Source organism: Homarus americanus, unplaced genomic scaffold, assembly GCF_018991925.1.
Source record: "Homarus americanus isolate GMGI-L3 unplaced genomic scaffold, GMGI_Hamer_2.0 scaffold7626, whole genome shotgun sequence".
NCBI classification, from domain to species: Eukaryota; Metazoa; Arthropoda; class Malacostraca; order Decapoda; family Nephropidae; genus Homarus; species Homarus americanus.
In genome coordinates, this window is record NW_024718273.1 from 15,746,475 (window position 1) to 15,767,191 (window position 20,717).

The 20,717-nt window shown below is 46.6% G+C and overlaps 1 protein-coding gene across 1 annotated transcript in view; it reads left to right on the forward strand.

Moving 5' to 3' along the window:
• Positions 1-4,608: 4,608 nt before the first annotated feature.
• The window catches only part of LOC121859452 (protein retinal degeneration B-like), a 166,952-nt gene continuing 150,843 nt past the window's right edge, over positions 4,609-20,717 (forward strand). The window contains 1 exon segment of the mRNA XM_042356265.1: positions 4,609-4,734. The gene's annotated coding sequence lies outside the window, so the exon portion shown is untranslated.

The following is a 20,717-nucleotide window of genomic DNA, read 5'->3' on the forward strand; positions in this document are numbered from 1 at the left end:
CACCACTCTCACACTCACCTCTCACCTTTGTCCCCCACCACTCTCACCTCTCACCTATGTCCCCACCACTCTCACACTCACCTCTCACCTATGTCCCCCACCACTCACTCGCCTCACACCTATGTCCCCACCACTCTCACCTATGTCCCCCACCACTCTCACCTCTCACCTATGTCCCTCCACCACTCTCACCTCACATCTCGCTTAGTCCCCCCACCACTCTCACACTCCACCTCTCACCTTGTCCCCCCACCACTCTCACCTCTCACCTATGTCCCCCCCACCACTCTCCACACTCACCTCTCACCTGTCCCCACCACTCTCACCTCCTCACCTATGTCCCCCACACTCTCACCTCTCACCTGTGTCCCCCCCACCCTCTCACACTCACCTCCCTCACCTATGTCCCCCTCCTCACCTATGTCCCCCCCACCACTCTCCACACTCATCTCACCTATGTCCCCACCACTCTCACACCTCACCTCTCACCTATGTCCCCCCACCACTCTCACACTCCTCTCACCTATGTCCCCCACCTCTCACCCTATGTCCCCCACCTCTCCCTCACCTCTCACCTATGTCCCCCCACCACCTCTCACACTCACATCTCGCTAATCCACCACTCTCCACTCACCTCTCACCTATGTCCCCCCCACCTACTCTCACCTATGTCCCCCCACCACTCTCACACTCACCTCTCACCTATGTCCCCCCACCACTCTCACTCACCTCTCACCATGTCCCCCCACTCTCACCTATGTCCCCCCACCCTCTCACCTCACCTCTCACCCCATGTCCCCCCCACTCTCACCTCTCACCTATGTCCCCCCACCACTCTCCACACTCACCTCTCACCTATGTCTCCCCACCACTCCACACTCACCTCCTACTGTCCCCCACCACTCTCACCTCTCACCTATGTCCCCCACCACCTCACACCTCACCTCCATGTCCCCCACCACTCCCACTCACCTCTCTGTCCCCCACCACTCTCCACTCTCACCTCTCTGTCCCCCCCACCACTCTCACCTCTCTATGTCCCCCCACCACTCTCACTCCTCTCACACCTGTCCCCCCACTCTCACCTCTCACCAAAAGTCTAAGGTTTACTCTTCAAAGTCCAGAGGAACACAACCAAAACAATCATATTGGGGGTCACGTCCCTTATATCAAGGCCAAGACCCCAATATATTAAGGTCAGAACCACAATGCACACACACACACACACACACACACACACACACACACACACACACACACACATACATACATACATACATACATACATACATACATACATACATACATACATACATACATACATACATACATACATACATACATACATACATACATACATACATACATACACACACATACATACACACACATACATACATACATGCACACACACACATACACACACACACACACACACACACACACACACACACACACACACACACACACACACAAGCCGCTGGAGTTGTGTGTGTATATCTTCTCCTGCAGTGATGATGCCTCAAGTACCTTAGGTGGTTACCTCCTCCTCCAACACCACCTCCACCTCCTCCACTCCAACACCACCTCCACCTCCTCCACTTCCAACACTCAACACCTTCTCCAACACCACCTCCACCTCCAACACCTCCTCCCTTCCAACACCTCCTCCACTTCCAACACCTCCAACACCACCTCCATTTCCAACACCTCTTCCTCCTCCAACACCACCCCACCTGCCCATCCACCACCTCCACCAATACCACCTCCTCCTCCAGACCTCCTCCACCTCCAACACAACCACCTCCTCCTCCAACACCATCTCCCCCCGTCTTTGGAAATAAACAAGTGAAAATAGTAATATGAAGAGTCAGTCGTGACCCGCCAGAAAAATATGTTGAAATTTTTATTTGTTACTATAAAAAAACATTCTCCCCCTGGGTCAGGCTTTCCTTTATGCACACAACTGAATGACGAAGGATCAACATTTCTTTTGGTTAGAAGGTGGTGGGGAGGTTTTGAAGGGGGTAGGTGTGGAAGACCAGTTAGGGAGGGTGAGAGGCAGGGGGGGATAGATGAGATGTGGGGAAGAGGAGGATCTCGCTCTTACATATTAGGTTGGATTATGTTGGGATAATGGCTGGCTCCGTGTATGAACTACTTGTGTGGATATAAACTATAATGTACCGAGGTGTGTACAGCACACAGGACAGGTGTGGTGAAGGTGTGTACAGCACACACAGGACAGGTGTGAGGGTGCCAAGGTTGCAGCACACACAGGGCAGGTGTGAGGGGTTTTATGCCTTATCAGTAATAAGCTAAAGGCACACATAATTCAACACAATTGTTCCCGGTATTTAATAGACATTCTTAATTTAAACTTAATAAATAGTACACTATATAGATAATGGTAACCTTTGTTTAGAATATAACTGTGTTTACGATAATCAATAAAATAAATTATGGTCATTCAGAAGACTACAATTACCTACCTTTGTGATGCACTAAGGAACTTAAGTATAACGTATGAAATATGGTAATAAATAATAGTGAAGACCTGGCTGTGTGTACGTCCTTCCAGAAACCAAGCAAGCACATCAGCACATCCTTCTCGTCCCCAGACTCCACGTTTCCACCCAAGGAATATTATAAGGAACTATTATCCTTACGGAAGTAATTCAATCCGTATTAGTTGAATGCTTATCCTAGAGATGGCGCTGGATCGCTGGCGTGTCAGCTGTCTGTATACATATTTTGCGCTTCAACATGTGTTAGATGGCGCGGGGCGTGGCGGTAGATATAAACGTGTTGCCTCCTTTGTGTTGTTTGTGAGAAAAAAGGAAATTATAATAGAGAGCTTGTGTTTCATTTCTTCTAAAAATCAATAAAAGGAAAGTTCATAAGTGGTTGACTCTTAAGCAGTTACGGTTAAATTGCAGCTAATTTATCATTTCAACACTTGGTTTACTTAGGTATTTCCACGCTAAGCTGACCCATAAGCCCCGCCCCTCGTCTGTAGCTGATTGGTTCCCCTGAGCGTTTTACCTTCCCCCGGACTGCGCGTATATAAGCGTGTATTTAAATCGACCTTTTATAATAAATGTTTAACATTTTCTAACATCCTCAAGTGCTAATGCCTTGAAATAATTTGCCTTTGATAATCCATGTATTTAACATTATTTTAGATAATAACAGGTCTGCTTACCAATTGTGAACACATTTAGTTTTAATTTTCTATGAACCATTCGGCAATTAATGTAGAAGAGGGCCATAGGTGATTGGGTATAGTCATTCTGGTGGCAGGTCGCTCATTTGTTACTTAGTTGTTGTTACTTTGTTGTGAATTTGATTGTCCAGTAGCACCCACCGGGTTACCCCCGTCCTTTTATAGTTGTTTCTAGTGTAATTTTTATATCTTTTCAAACATACAATTAGAAATGCCGGAAACCAATATTAAATAATTAAGAGCGTGTTTGTTTACATTTCTATGTGTGAATATAGGTATGAGTCATGCTTGGTCCGGACGCAATACCAAGCATCACTAGTTTCCTACTGGTATTCCAGTTTCCTCTTGTACTAACACTGGGCAATATAATTAATAACAAAGCTAACAAAGAACAGACAAACCGCCCGAACGGCTAATAAGGTGATAAGTGGTGTAATTATAAACAATTAAATGAATGCCGGGGACGCCAATGGCCATTTTCTGATTTCTGGCTTGTCCAATAGATGGCGCCAGTGTCAGGGGTGTAAGGAAAATATGAAGGGGTGTTTGTTCTTATGGATATTCCTTGGTCAGAACACTGGTATTATGTCCTCAGCTGAGCTGTGACGTAGAACGCTTTAAGTTGTCGTAACTCGGGACCAGTTTCGTCTTAAGAGAGTTATTTATTTAGATGTGTTAATAAAGGTGCTTATACGATTAATCTTATTTATTTAAGTAAAATGTTAGAAGTTTAAATTGAGATTTTTTATAGATGTTTCGTGACCCAGATGACCTGTCAGCCGCTTCCAAGGTCCTAATGCAACATAAGAATTATGGGAGGACTACTGTCCTGTCTCACTATACCTCCTATGATGCCCTTAACTACAAGCACTGAGATATCCTTCCACCCCGCCTCTCTCTCCTTCTCCTCTCTTTTCTGTCTGTCCTCTGGTTCCTCCTCCTCACCACCATTCCCCCTGCCTCCACCCACCGTCCTTCCCACCCATCGTCCGTCTCTCCGTCCCTTCCACTGTCCTTCCGTCTCTCCCTCCCTCCCGTCTCTCCCTCCCTCCTGGAAACATGCGTGGTGATGAAGGATGAGCTTGGGTTGACTATTGGAGACGATTTAGGTTAAGATTTGTGTTGTACCTCGACCATATAACAGAGACATGACTACCCTATGCACCCCCTCCTCTCCCTTTCTCCCTTCCCTCCTCCCTCCCCCCAAGTCCCCTCTTCCCTTGTGGCTTTGTGAGGGGCGGCCCAGCTAGCCGACCCGCGTTTCACCCTTGACATTTACGTTGGGTGGTGTAGAGAGCAAAAGAGAGAGAGTGTGTGTGTGTGTGTGTGAGCCAGGTTTCCTCCGGGCTGCTGCTGCGAGAGGGGAAACCGCTTTCAATCTAGGCGACGCAGCGCACCTACCTACCCTGCCCTACTAGTGCCGCTGACGGAACCCTGTGAGACGGTCGGGTGTGTGTGCATTTGTGTGTGGTGGTCAGCTTCTGCTACTGTATATGTCGGCCTGTGAGGTACGTACACTGACCGTGAAGCTCTCCTGCCCTCACACCTACCATACACCCACCTACCATACCATACACCCACCTACCATACACCCACACACACACCTACCATACCATACACCCACCTACCATACACCCACACACACACCTACCATACCATACACCCACACCCGCTTACCATACACCCACACACACCAACCATACCATACACCCACACACCTACCATACACCACACACACCTACCACCCACACACACACACCATACACCCACACACACACACCTACCATACACCCCACCAACCGCCACCATACACCCACACACCACCATACACCCACACACCAACCATACCATACACCCACACACCTACCATACACCCACACACACCTACCATACCATACACCCACACCAACACCATACACCCACACACCAACCATACCATACACACACACCTACCATACACCCACACACTACCATACACCCACACACACCTACCATACCATACACACCACACACCTACCATACACCCACACACACCTACCATACCATACACCCCCCCACACACGCGCGCACACACACACAGGTAGGCCGTGATGTGGGAATCTCATTTGCTGCTGAAAGACATGGCAAGGTAACTGCTGTTTGTCTCTGTCTTTCTGTCAAAATGGACGATTCTAACACACGATGGTCACCTTTGTTTGTTTTAGTGGTTCACTCTAACATGTGCTTGTGACTGTGGTAGCATGGTGTGGCTGTGGTAACATGGTGTGACTGGGATAACATGGTGTGGCTGTGGTAGCATGGTGTGGTGGTGGTACCATGGTGTGACCGGGGTTATTTGGTGTAACGGGTAACATGGTGTGGCTGGGGTAATATGATGTGGTTGTGGTAAAATGGTGTGACTGGGGTAACATAGTGTAACTGGTAACGTGGTGTGACTGGTAACATGGTGTGGCTGTGATAACGTGGCGTGACTGGGGTAATAGGTGTGGCTGTGGTAACATGGTGTGACTGGTAACATAGTGTGACTGTGATAACATGGTGTGACTGGTAACATGGTGTGACTGTGGTAGTATGGTGTGGCTGTGGTATAAACAAAGGTGTATTAGGTGTGAGAGAAAGGTGGTTTAGACTTTCCCCCCTTCAGCTCTGGATGCTGGTCTAGTGCTTGACAGATTAGACAGACAGGAACAAGGAGTTTTATAGTGAAATTTCGTTGAGTTATGTTGTGTTATTTGTGTTTATATGTCGATCAGTATGTAGAAAATTTTACCTATTTTGTTGTGGTTTAGATGTATTTTTTTTCTTATTGTTGTACCAGTGTGAGGAGAGGAGGTGATGGTCTAGTGGGTAGAGCATTAGTCTCTTGTCCTATAGCTTAGCTCGTTCACGTCAGGGCTACCCCAGCAGTCAATATCGCCTTCAGTTTAATTAAGAAATGAAGGCAGTCAAGTACAGTGCCTCGTGTGTGTACTGTAATATATATATTTTTTCATTATTACGTAAATCGAATTACACGGTTGGTGCCTTGACTAATGTACTTACATGAGAGAGAGAGAGAGAGAGCACTTCACCCTGACTTGCTGCATATCCCTTCTCAGATTCCTTTGATAACTTCCTCCTTTATGCCCAGCCTCAGTAACCTACCACTTGACCCCCCCCCCTACACCTTAGTCCCCCACCCAGGTACCACTTGACCTCCTACACCTTAATCATCCACCCAGGTACCACTTGACCCCCTACACCTTAGTCCCCCACCCAGGTACCACTTGACCTCCTACACCTTAATCATCCACCCAGGTACCACTTGACCTCCTACACCTTAATCATCCACCCAGGTACCACTTGACCCCCTACACCTTAGTCCCCCACCCAGGTACCACTTGACCTCCTACACCTTAATCATCCACCCAGGTACCACTTGACCCCCCTACACCATCATCCACCAGGTACCACTTACCCACCTTATCATCCACCCAGGACCAACCCCTACATAATCATCCACCCAGGTACCATGCCCCTACACCATCCACCAGGTACCCTTACCCCTTAATCATTCACCCAGGTACCACTTGACCCCTACATAATCATCCACCCCACTTGACCCCTACACCTTCATCATCCACCCAGGTACCACCAGGTCACCCAGGTACCACTTGACCCCCTACACCTTAATCATCCACCCAGGTACATTAATCATCACCCAGGTACCACTTGACCCCTACACCTTAATCATTCACCCAGGTGCCCCCTACACCTTAATCATCCACCCAGGTCATACATAATCACCCAGGTACCACTTGACCCCTACATAATCATCCACCCAGGGTACCACTTGTAATCATCCACCCAGGTACCACTTGACCCCTACACCTTAATCATCCACCCAGGTACCACTTGACCCTACACCTTAATCATCCACCCAGGTACCACTTGACCCCCTACACCTTAATCATTCACCCAGGGTCACCCACTTGACACCCAGGTACCATGACCCCCTACATAATCATCCACCCAGGTACCACTTGACCCCCTACACCTTAATCATCCACCCAGGTACCACTTGACCCCCTACACCTTAATCATCCACCCAGGTACCACTTGACCCCCTACACCTTAATCATCCACCCAGGTACCACTTGACCCCTTAACTTGTGGATCTCAAGGAACCCATGAATTGTTTACACACTTTATTTCTCGTATGTATAAATTATCACTTCAAGTCCACATTGTATGTTGTGTTGTGTTGTGCCCCGCCAAAGTTGTCACGTGTTTATCTCTAATCATCAGGATTTGTCATCTACTTATCTGAACATCCGTAAACAGTGTTGTCAGCTGTGTGTGCTGTACATCCTGGAGGGGAGACTACTGTGCTGTACTGTAATGTACTGCACTGTACTGTACTGAACTGTACTGCACTGTCCTGTACTATACTGTACTGTACCAGGACCTATAACACAAGAGGCTTGTTTGTTATGAAGGTTCTCGCGGCCACTTGTTGTAGACACTGTTTACCGCAGGTGATTTAATGTACTGCATTATAGTTTACCAGAAAAATATAATCGTATATAGTGAAGACGTTATTGTGTTTGTGAATATTGTTTATGTGATCCTAGTTCTTTGTGAAGTAACCTTAAGTTAGGTTAGTTTAGGCTAGTTTGGTGAGGTTAGGTTAAGTTATGTTGGTTAGGCCAGTTTGGTTAGGTTAAGTTATGTTAGGTTGGTTGGGTTAGGTGAAGTTCAAACTCGGTATTTCCACTATTTAATAAGATAAAATTAAAAATCTGTTTTGAATATATATAAGAATATACGTAATAGTGATAAAAATATAAACATACAACGAATAAATAATAGTACAATATTTTTCTTTTGCTTTAAAAGTAATGAGAACATTAAAATAAATCACGCTGACATGAAAAATTAGTTAGTAAATTTTATTACAAAAAAGTTGGAAAATAAAGCCGAGGCGCGAGGAATTAGTTTTCATTTGTCAAGAAGATGAAGGAGGTTATGATCTATTACTGTTGGTTATATACTGTAGTTTAGGCTCGTTGGCGGAACATTAATAGTTTAGGCTCGTTGGCGGACCATTAATAGTTTAGGCTCGTTGGCGGACCATTAATAGTTTAGGCTCGTTGGCGGACCATTAATAGTTTAGGCTCGTTGGCGGAACATTAATAGTTTAGGCTCGTTGGCGGAACATTAATAGTTTAGGCTCGTTGGCGGAACATTAATAGTTTAGGCTCGTTGGCGGAACATTAATATTTTTGTCTCGTTGGCGGAACGTTAATTGTTTAGGCTCGTTGGCGGACCATTAATAGTTTAGGCTCGTTGGCGGTAGCTACAATAACTCAGACCTACAGTACCTACTTCACACCTCCAGTACCTCACAATAATATAAGATTACCTGCTTCACTTTGTCTCAGCATCTGGACAGTAGACAACTGTATGTGTGACAAGCTTAACGCGGTGTGGTAAAACTGCTGCTTTAATCTTGCTGGAGAGACCGTGGGTGAGATTCCAACAGAGAGAGAGCCGCTACCTGGAGTTATTATTAAGGGTGTTGTTGTGTCGTTGTTGCAGGTAGGTGGTGGAGGCCGTGCCACCACGCTCGATAACGTGTTATTGTGAAGCTGGTCGACACTCGGGTAACTCTCCCTCCCTCCCTCCCTCCCTCCTTCCTTCCTTCCTTCCTTCCTTCCTTCCTTCCTTCCTTCCTTCCTTCCTTCTCCCCCTACCTCCCTCCCTCTTTCCTTCTCTCCCCGCCTCCCTCCTTCCTCTCCCCGCCTCCCTCCTCCTCCTTCCCTCCCTCTCCTCCTTCCTTTTCCCCTATCTCCCTCCTCTTTCTCTCCTTCCCTCCCTTCTTTCCCTTCTGGTCCCTCTCTCTGTCCCTTCCTCCCTCCTTCCTTCCTTCTCTCCCCTTCTGTTCCTCCTTTTTTCCTTACCCTCTTTCCTTCCTATTCTCTTCCTCTTTACCTTCTGAGATGTGGTAGCCCAGGTGACGTGTGTGTGTGTGTGTGTGTGTGTGTGTGTGTGTGTGTGTGTGTGTGTGTGTGTGTGTGTGTGTGTGTGTGTGTGTGTGTGTGTGTGACCTTACCACCGCCCGTAACACTGTAACCATTGTCAGCCTTGTATCTTTGTCTCACGTCCTGCATTTGTCTGTCTTTAGTGCTACTTTCTAAACTGGGGTAGGGAGGTGCTGCACTGGGGTGAGGTGCTGCACTGGTGTAGGAGGTGCTGCACTGAGGTAGGGAGGTGCTGCACTGGTGTAGGGAGGTGCTGCACTGGTGTATGGAGGTGCTGCACTGAGGTAGGGAGGTGCTGCACTGGGGTAGGGAGGTGCTGCACTGGTGTAGGAGGTGCTGCACTGGTGTGGGAGGTGCTTCACTGGTGTATGGAGGTGCTGCACTGCACTGGGTGAGGTGCTGCACTGGGGTGTGCTTCACGGAGGTGCTGCACTAGGGAGGTGCTGCACTGCAGGGAGGTGCTGCACTGGTGTAGGGAGGTGCTGCACTGGTGTGGGAGGTGCTGCACTGACTGGTGTGGGAGGTGCTGCACTGGTGGGGAGGTGCTGCACTGGGTGGGGAGGTGCTGCACTGGTGTAGGGAGGTGCTGCACTGGTGAGGTGCTGCACTGGTGTGGGAGGTGCTGCACTGGTGGGGAGGTGCTGCACTGGGGAAGGAGGTGCTGCACTGCTGCACAGCTGGGGGGAGGTGCTGCACTGGGGTGAGGTGGTGTGGTGCTGCACTGGGATAGGGAGGTGCTGCACTGGGGTGAGGGAGGTGCTGCACTGGGGTGCACTGGGGTGGGAGGTGCTGCACTGGGGTAGGGAGGTGCTGCACTGGGGTGGGGGTGCTGCACTGGGGTAGGGAGGTGCTGCACTGGGGTAGGGAGGTGCTGCACTGGGGTGGGAGGTGCTGCACTGGGGGGGAGGTGCTGCACTGGGGTGGGAGGTGCTGCACTGGGGAGGGAGGTGCTGCACTGGGGTAGGGAGGTGCTGCACTGGGGCAGGGAGGTGCTGCACTGGGGTAGGGTGGTGCTGCACTGGAGTGGGAGGTGCTTCACTGGGTAGGGAGGTGCTGCACTGGGTGGGAGGTGCTGCACTGGAGTGGAGGTGCTGCACTAGGGGGGAGGTGCTGCACTGGGGTAGGGAGGTGCTGCACTGGGGTGCTGCACTGGGGTAGGGTGGTGCTGCACTGGGGTAGGGAGGTGCTGCACTGGGGTGCGGTGGTGCTGCACTGGGGTAGGGAGGTGCTGCACTGGGGTAGGGTGGTGCTGCACTGGGGTGTGGTGCTGCACTGGGGGTGAGGTGCTGCACTGGGGTGGGGTGGTGATGCACTAGAGTAGGGAGGTGCTGCACTGGGGTAGAGAGGTGCCGCACTTGGGTAGAAAGGTGTTGCACTGGGGTAGGGAGGTGCTACACTGGGGTAGGGCGGTGCTGCACTGGAGTAGGGAGGTGCTGCACTGGGGTAGGGAGGTGCTGCACTGGGGTAGGGAGGTGCTACACTGGGGAAGGGAGGTGCTGCACTGGGGTAGGGAGGTGCTGCACTGGGGTAGGGAGGTGTTGCACTGGGGTAGGGAGGTGCTGCACTGGAGTAGGGAGGTGCTGTACTGGGGTAGGGAGGTGCTGGACTGGGGTAAGGAGGTGCTGCACTGGGGTAAGGAGGTACAGTCCCCTTCATTAGTGCGTTTACAGGAGTTCGTCATATAAACATTCCGTAAATCATTACTTTGAGCTATTTGTTTTTATATTGTTTTACTTTGATTCCATGGTATGTTTACTATTGCGAGTTTCCTTCTGTCGATTGTAAACAAACACAAGGCTGCCACACTGCACAAAATCTAACGAGCCTCTGTAAATGTACCAGTGAAGGGGACTGTACCTTAATGGGGTAGGCAGGTACTAGGAGAGGGAAGTAATGACCCCCCCAGCCTCCCACTCTGTTCCTGGATCATTATTGAGTATTACTATAATATTTCTTTCCTCTCTCCCCCTCCCCTTGCCTCCCTCCCTATGCCCCTCCTCTTTTGCCTTGGTAGTTGAGGTGTGAGGCCGGCCCACCATGTGTTTTAGTTTGGCAGGTAAATATAGAAACATACTGTAAGTGATACCGGAAGTACTGTTGATTGTTCCGGCACTGGGGGTGGAGGCGTCGCCACGTGTCCTGCTGTCAACCCTTAAGTCTTTCTGGGTGTGGCGTGGACGTTTGCCCCTTGGTGGTTAGAACCTAACCTAACCCAAGGTGGTTAGAACCCAACTTAACCTAATTTAGACTAACCTAACTTAATCTAGACTTACCTAACCTACCCTAACCGAAGCCTAACCTATTCTAACCTAACCTAACTTAACTTAGCTTATCGTGACGTAACCTAATCTAACTTAATCTAGACTAATATAACGTAACATAACATAAACATAACAACATAACATAACGTAACTTAAACTAACTCAACTTAAAATAAATGCGAAGAAATAAGAGGCACATAGTTCAGTACTAGGTGACGTCACAGACATGGGAAGTGACACTGACTGACAACACCAGTAAGACGCACTGCTGATAATACAATCAGTAGACGTGGCTGTGACTCTGGCCCTCAAGGTGTATTAGAACAGGTGATGGTGGTACCTTGGTCTACTGCCTCATTGTTAAGTTAAATGGTGTGTGTAATAATAATAATGATAATAATAATAATAATAATAATAATAATAATAATAATAATAATAATAAATGGTTTATTAATAGAGTTGCAGCCGGTGGCTGTGTGTGTGTGTGTGTAATAATAATAATAATAATAATAATAATAATAATAATTAACGGTTTATTGAAAGGGCTTGGCAGCCAGAAGGCTGAAAATATACAGTTACATATTTGGGGAATGGGTTACGAATTACAGATAATATACAAGTAACATAAGTGACACAAATAAAACATATAATAACTAGATGGGGAAAAGCTCAAACTACAGTTCATTTCAACATAGTGACAGTGTAAGGAGTAGTGTTTACTGGGAGTGAATACACTGATTTATTACAAGTTATTGATAATTTTTACAATGGTTGGGACTGGGCTGTTCTTATAGCGATCAGTTCGTGCACGTATGGGCTGGATACGGTTGTGGTGTCGAACAGCAATTCTCGGACTAGGGATCTCAGGTGGTAGTAGGAGCCGGTGTCGGGGATGGTGTAGAAGCTTCTTACCAAATTTGCAGATGAGGTCGTGATGATGGTCAGTGAGAGTCGAAAGGGTCAGTGTGTTGAGCGCTTCTTGATATGTGGAGTGTGTGTGTGTGTGTGTCAATAACTCGCTAACATTCACGATTAAATTTAGGGGGCGGGGCGGCTTACATGGAGTCCTCAAATTGCATCTATTGGTCTGAAACGTGGAATATGACGGAGGCAAATAGTATCAGTAGTGAGTAAATTTTTCAGTTCTTTAAATCCTGTATTTCATTTGAGGAGGGCACCGGGAAGGAGTTTGTCATGGGGTGTGTGGAGGGAGGGGGGTTCGGGAGGGAATGGGAAGTGTTTGGGGGAGAGTATCCGGGGGTGGTGACAGACGGGACCTGGTGCACCATCTGTCGGTCTACCAGCAGGTATTTCTTCCACATTACACAACAAGCGGGAGTAACATACAGTACAGTCTGTGAGAGGTGAAGGTAGGGTGTGGCATATTCCCTCTCATTGTCCTCCTCCCTCACCCTCCCCCTTCCATCTCCCTCCTTTCCTCCCCCTCCTCTCCTCCTCTCCTCCCTCCTCCTCTCCTCCCCCTCTTCCTCTATGCACACAACTGATAATGAAGGTGTTATCAGTTGTGTGTGTTAATAACATATGGTGGGTCAAGTCTTTCCCTTTTTTTTTTTTAGGTTAAGGTGGGGAAAGGATGGAAGGCATGCTGGGGCTCAAGGCACAGCCAGACATGAGGGATGGAGAAGTCACAACATATAGTCGTGGGGGGAAAGGTTGGAAAAGAAGTTTAATGAGTTAAACAGAGGGGGACGACACCCCTTGTTTTACATATTACAGAGTTTGTTGGCTAACTAAGCTAACCTAGGATTTAGAATGAGGTTGCACAATGGTTATTTTAGTAGACAATGACTAGATTGATTTTACAATTACAAGTTTATTAACATCTTATACTGTATTACGTTATGGACTCACTCGATTTTGACTTGTTAAATGTGAATTTATATCATCTAAGTTTTAATCTAAGGTGGATCACTGTGGCGGACATAGATGGATCGCGGGTTGGGTTGTTGTAGTGTGGGCAGACTCCGGGGCCACCAGGCGTGGGGTCTCCCTCCGTTGATGTCTTCCCCGCGTAGGTGGTCTGGGCTGTGAGGGTCGTCCAGGAGCTTGTCCCAAACCTTCTTCCCTAGGCGATGGAACCTGAAGTTGAGGGCCTCTGTTTTATTTCTTAGGTGGATGGTTTCCACTGTCTCCTGGTAGGGTGGCGCTTGGCCACTGGCTGACCTCAAACATTTGTTTTGGAAGCTCTGTAGTTGTTGTAGTCTAGTCTTCCCGAGTGTGACGAGTAGTCTTTCCCCTCCTAACCCCTGGCATCTTCCCTCCCCCCCCCCCCAAGCCTGTTGATCGTGGATCAATGGGAGTGTGCCGTGCCCGAGCTGCCAGCCGTACTACCACCCCGCCCACCCGCCCACGGTTACCCCACTCACTGTCATCCCACTCACAGTCACCCCGCTCCCGGTCACCCCGCCCACGGTCACCCCGCCCACGTTCCTGTGACTGCTGTGGTACAGTGAATGGTACAGTAACTGGTACATTGACTGGTACAGGAACTGTTGTACAGTGACTGGTACAGTGACTGGTCCATTAACTGTGGTACAAAGTGGTATTTTAAAGGACTAATACATTGTGATAATGATGTTAATTATACGAAATAATGAGCCAGAGAGCCACGTGTCCCGCCCTCAGTACAGTACAGTAGGTGTGGCGGGTTAACATAGGTTGTACTGGACACTCATGTTTACAATTAAAGGACAATTATCTTATATGTGAAATGGAAAGTGATCTTTAATCTCTACAAACAAGCTGACAGATGTGTCAATATACTGTAGACCATAACCCATTTTTAATAATATAAATAAAAGAAACAAAAGTTAAGTCAATTAGGCGGTTCTGGTTGTTCTAAATATATTATTCAACCATTAAAATGTTGTGCTTTATTTGGCTTCATTATTGTGCCACACAATACTGACCGTCAGCTACAGTGTTTTGTGGGTAACCTTTATTTATAGTGAGTAATTGGTGGTGTGAGCTGCTACAGATGTGTCTGGCACCTGTCTTAAACTGTTGTGAGGTGCCACAGGTGTCTCACCTGTCTTAAATGTTGTGAGGTGCTACAGGTGTGCTAACACCTGTCTTAGAATTGGGTACCTTTGACCTGACGGCCCGTTAGGGGCAGTTCGGATAGCACACTGCAGACTTGACTTCTTTACGTTAAACAGAAAGGCAGCGTGACGGACACTGCACTCGACTGCTTTTATTTTCCACAATTGTAAAGTGAGAGAGCGGTCCCGCGAGCCTTTAGTTAAGGATAACAGAGCGCAGCACACTATAGCAGGACCTACTGTAAGGTGAAGATAATTCATTGGACAAACTTATCGATAAAATAAATACAAACACTGAGACCAAAGCACAAGATTATGAAGAGTAAAGTAAAGAGTAATATTGGCCGGTCCAGTGTGGTCTGTGGGTGTGAGAGGTGAGAGAGTGTGGTCTGTGGGTGTGAGAGGTGAGAGAGTGTGGTCTGTGGGTGTGAGAGGTGAGAGAGTGTGGTCTGTGGGTGTGAGAGGTGAGAGAGTGTGGGGTCTGTGGTGTGAGAGGTGAGAGAGGTGAGAGAGTGTGGTCTGTGGGTGTGAGAGGTGAGAGAGAGAGTGTGGTCTGTGGGTGTGAGAGGTGAGAGAGTGTGGTCTGTGGGTGTGAGAGGTGAGAGAGTGTGGTCTGGGTGTGAGAGGTGAGAGAGTGTGGTCTGTGGGTGTGAGAGGTGAGAGAGTGTGGTCTCAGGGTGTGAGAGGTGAGAGAGTGTGGTCTGTGGGTGTGAGAGGTGAGAGAGTGTGGTCTGTGGGTGTGAGAGGTGAGAGAGTGTGGTCTGTGGGTGTGAGAGGTGAGAGAGTGTGGTCTGGGTGTGAGAGGTGAGAGAGTGTGGTCTGTGGGTGAGAGGTGAGAGAGAGTGTGGTCTGTGGGTGTGAGAGGTGAGAGAGTGTGGTCTGTGGGTGTGAGAGGTGAGAGAGTGTGGTCTGTGGGTGTGAGAGGTGAGAGAGTGTGGTCTGTGGGTGTGAGAGGTGAGAGAGTGTGGTCTGTGGGTGTGAGAGGTGAGAGAGTGTGGTCTGTGGGTGTGAGAGGTGAGGGTCTAGTTTGTAGTTTTTGAGGATGATGACAGGTGTGTGTGTGTGTGTGTGTGTGTGTGTGTGTGTCCCTTCTCTTACTGTCTTTCTCAGTTTGTGTAGATATTCTTTTTCTCTATTTATTGTCCTACTTTGCTTTCCCCCTTTTACTACTACGTGTTACCCTTCTCTTTATCCCTCTTTCTCACTCTTACGTCTCCTCCCCTTCTTTACTTCTTGCTCCTAACCTAACCTGCTGTTAAACCTATAATTCTATTATCAGCTATTAATATGTGTCCAAGTGAGTCATGGTGAATGTGTGTGGTGGTGGTTGTGTGGGGTGATGTGATGTGTTGGTGTTAGTGCAGGGTGTGATGGTGGTGTGTGGTGGGGTGATGTGTTGGTGTTAGTGCAGGGTGTGACGGTGTGTAGTGGTGGTCGTGTTATAGCAATATATTATATGTAACTCGTGCCTCCAAACGGCATCGTTACAGAAGTAGTATCACTATTTATGAATGAATGGGTATTGGTCGTGTAACAACGGACGTGATTGGTGAATAGGTTTGGTATAGGTCATGTAGGTTGGCCGCTTGGAGACACTGGTTACCCCAGGTAGTGTAGGAACACATTTTCGCAATTATACGGTAGTATTATATCATAACACCCTTAACTAACATCAAATTAGTTCCCGTTTGTGTAACTAGTAAATAGGTTCCCGTTTGTGTAACTTGTAAATAGGTCCCCGTTGTTAGTTGATTAGTGAACAGTAATCTGGTCCCCATTGTTAGTGAACAATAAATTGGTCCCCGTTGTTAGTTGATTAGGGAACAGTAAACAGGTCCCCGTTGTTAGTTGATTGTGAAAAGTAAACAGCGGACGGAGGTGACATCTGGCGATGTGGTGGTAAAGCTCCGCGGGTTGTCAAGGTGACGTCGGGTAAACATTCTCACTCATAATGTAATCAAATTCCTTCCACGAAACCATTGCATGATAATAATTATTAGAAGTATAATTACATTGTGAACATAGTGATCCGGATAAATATTTTTGTTGAATCCTTCTTTGTCTCCGCTTGTTGTATGACTTGTTTATAGTATAATAGTTAGGCTCAATTGTCTTCTTAATTGGATATGAGAGAACGTATGTAACTTGCCTCCGTGACGTGGATATTGAAGTAACATAATCCACACCAGATGTTTCCGTCCATCTTCAGTCGGAGGAGAAATATAAGGTGTGTTTACTGTGACAACTCATGTGATCACGGTGACTGACAGTCGTTGCCTCTTCTTTATACTTGTAAACAACTCACAAGTAATCGCCACATGTTTAATTCTTGAACAGTTGTGTCCTCAACCAGTGCTGTGCAGTCTGACAGTCAGTTCTCTTTGATTTGGGTTATTTTTTAATGTTATTGTGGAGGTCAGAGGTCAAACACCCCAGAGTTTTATGGGGAACTGCTTCTCTGTTGGGAACTGTAAACGCTTCTTGCACAAGGCGGTGCTCAATAAACTAGCTCCCCCGCCAGGCAAAAAACAAACACACAAAAACTATATATATATATATATATATTACTAATTGGTATACTATTGTTACCAAGCCAAGACAGGTTAGTATAATGTACCGTTATACACTCCCCTCACACACATGTATCGTCATACACACCCCCCCTCAATGTACTGTATTGTGTCTGTGTGGGCGATGCTTGGGCGGAACGGTAATTAAAATAATAATAATAATAATAAACGGTTTATTAATAGAGTTGCTGCCGGTGGCTGAAAATATACAGACACATTTGATTTAGACATAATGATATAATATGCGTTGAATACATTTACAGAGCTGTACAGTACATAAATCAGGAGCTGTTTATTATTTTAACAGTAGATGGGATGGTGCTATTCTTATATCTATCGGTGCGGGCTCTTATGGGCTGAATTTTGTATTAGTGGCGGACTGCGCGAGGCGGGTGGGTGTGGGTGGGTGGGTGGAGTAGAGAGGTGCGGGGGTGGAGTGTGTGTAGGCGAAGCAGCGCAGATATGTAGGTGGTGCAGCGAGGGTGTGTTGGTGACAGACCTGATCTAGAGACAAGCTTAACACAAACTATACTGTACACTCACTATCAGACAAACCGACATATATATTTAGTTAGCAACACACAGAGACGTTATAACATATTTTTTTTGTAATGGATATGTAATTTATCTTAATTTTCATCTTCTTCATCGCGTTATTATCATTCTTCACTATTATGGTCACAAGTGCCAGGCATCACCACGAGTTCAACGCTGTTACAGGTGTATCACAAAAAGCCAGGTTAGTTTAGGTTAGATTGGGTTAAGTTAGGTTAGATTAGGATTAATAAGGTTGTTAGGTTAAGTTAGGTTAGATTTGGGTAGGTTACGATAGGATAGGTTAGGATAGGTTAAGTTAGGTTAGATTAGGTTAAATTAGCTTAAGTTAGGTTAGATTAAATTAGGTTAGGATAGGTTAGGTCAGGATAGGATAAGTTGGGTTACGTTAAGTTAGATTAGATTAGATTAAGTAAGGCTAGGTTAGTTTAGGTTAAGTTAAGTTAGGTAAGGTTAGATTAGGTTAGGTTAAGTTAGATTGGGTTAAGTTATGCTAGATTAGGTTAAGCTAGGTTAGATTGCGTTAGTTTAGGTTAGGTTTGGATGGGATGCATTCGGATAGGATAGGTTGGGCTAGGTTAAGTTAGGTTAGTTTAGGTTAGGTTAGGTTAGGTTAGGTTAGGTTAGAAGGGGATGCATTTGGACATTCTCAAAAGATGACCTTACCATGTTAAAGTTGACGTACCGAGACTGTACACTGATATAGATTTATAGATATTACACACGCGCACACTACCTGACCAGTCACACACACACAAGTGGTTCTAACGCATCTTCTCCCGTTATAAGTTTGCTCATATACATACTCGTATCATTTGTAGTGTGTTTGGGTGAAGAGGAGCTTGTTGGTGCTGGGCTAATGTACTCGTACCCTCTCTCTCTCACCAACACATTTCCCTCAACAAGGCGTCACTGTTCTGCCCCTCTCTCTTTTGTAAATATGGTGACACTAATCAATATATTGACACTAATAAATATGGTGACACTAATCAATATATTGACACTAATAAATATGGTGACACTTTAATAAATATGGTGACACTTTAATAAATCCTAATGTAAAACTGAACGAGTTATTGAAGTTGTAAGTTTAGGTTAGGTTAAGTTAGGTAAGGTTAGGTTAGGTTAGATTAGGGTGTTATTGTTAAGAAAGCTGATCAGTTTTAGAAATGTATCAAGAGTAGAAATCCTCACAGAGAGAAAGTGAGAGTTGGGTGATAAGGTGTGGGGGGGGGGGGTTATGACACCATTCTTAATGGTTATTATGGCACCATACTTAATGGTTATTATGGCACCATACTTAATGGTTATTATGGCTCTGCACTTAATGGTTAGGTTAGGCTTATCTTGAGAAGGTTAAGCTACGCTAGACCTGGTGTGTGTCTCAGTGTGTATCACCCTCGCCCTCATCTCTCATCCTCGCCCTCATCTCTCATCCTCGCCCTTAGCTCTCGCCCTCATCTCTCATCCTCGCCCTCATCTCTCATCCTCGCCCTTAGCTCTCACCCTCGCCCTTAGCTCTCACCCTCGCCCTTAGCTCTCACCTCGCCCTTAGCTCTCCTCGCCCTTAGCTCTCACCCTCGCCCTAGCTCTCCCCTCGCCCTTAGCTCTCATCCTCGCCCTTAGCTCACCCTCGCCCTTAGCTCGCCCTTAGCTATATCCTCGCCCTTAGCTCTCACCTCCCCCGCTCTCACCCTTAGCTCTCATCCTCTCTCACCCTCGCCCTTAGCTCTCACCCCCTTAGCTCTCATCCTCGCCCTCTGCTCTCGTCCTCGCCCTTATCTCACCCTCATCCTCGCCCTTAGCTCTCACCCTCGCCCTTAGCTCTCACCCTCGCCCTTAGCTCTCACCCTCGCCCTTAGCCCTCACCCTCGCCCTTAGCTCTCACCCTCGCCCTTAGCTCTCACCCTCATCCTCACCCTTAACTTCACCCTAATCCTCACTTCTCAGTCTCACCTCTCACTGAATTGAATTGAATTGAAACAGTTATTTAGCCAGAAAAACACAGATACAGAGTGGATAATAATAACAATATTAACATGCTGAGTGAGTTGAGAACCTGAGCTCTCTTTTAGGCACCTGATATATACTATACAATTATCTCAAGGAAGTATTATGTAACATTTAGTATCATCTGGAATAATACAATAGCATGGTGGTAATAAGAACATGTTACCACGGTTATCACTTCAATATATATTAATTTTATTTATTTATTTATTTTAATATACATAAATTACAGTGGAATTGAAAACATCAGTAGAATGGGGGAGCAGTACAACATGGATTGTACAGTAATAAGGTTGAACAGGAGGACAGAGCTGTCAGGATTATGACTAGTTGGCAAATATGTTTGTTGCAATGGTAATTACTTGTCTATTTAAATGATAATTTCCGATAAAACGGTTTTGATGGTACAATAAAAGCAGGTACTGTTAATATAGTAGGTGTTACAAGAAATATTAATATCTTAGACAATAGATATTTTTTAAGAGATGGTTTAAAGGAAGGGAGCGTAGTCTTTGCTCTGATGGGTGGGGTAAGTTGTTCCACACCTTCATACCATGATATTTTTTGGAGGTCTGGGACGGAGAGGAGCGCATGGGGGGTGGTCTTAGTAGCTCTGGGTGCCTTAAGTTGTAACTCTGATTATTCCGGAACTGGAAATAATTATTGTTAAGCAAGTGATTGATAGATTTGTAAACAAAGAGGGCACAGCAGTAAGTGTTAATATCTTCAAATTTAAAAATTTTCAATAAAGCAAATTTTCCGTTTGTGTGATCTGTTTTTTTTTCAAGTAGGTCATTGTCCGTACAACTCTCTTTTGCGCAGTAACCGGAGATCGTGTTTTTGAAGAGCCAGAGGCCCCCATAGTGTGTGACAGTGTATCAGGTGTTGGTAGACAAGATCATGATATATTTCTTTCATTGCTGTGAGAGTGAGTGACTGTCGAGTGTGATACATGATACCGCACTGTTTATTGACTTTACTGTGAATGGCTTGTATGTGGTTTCTCCAGT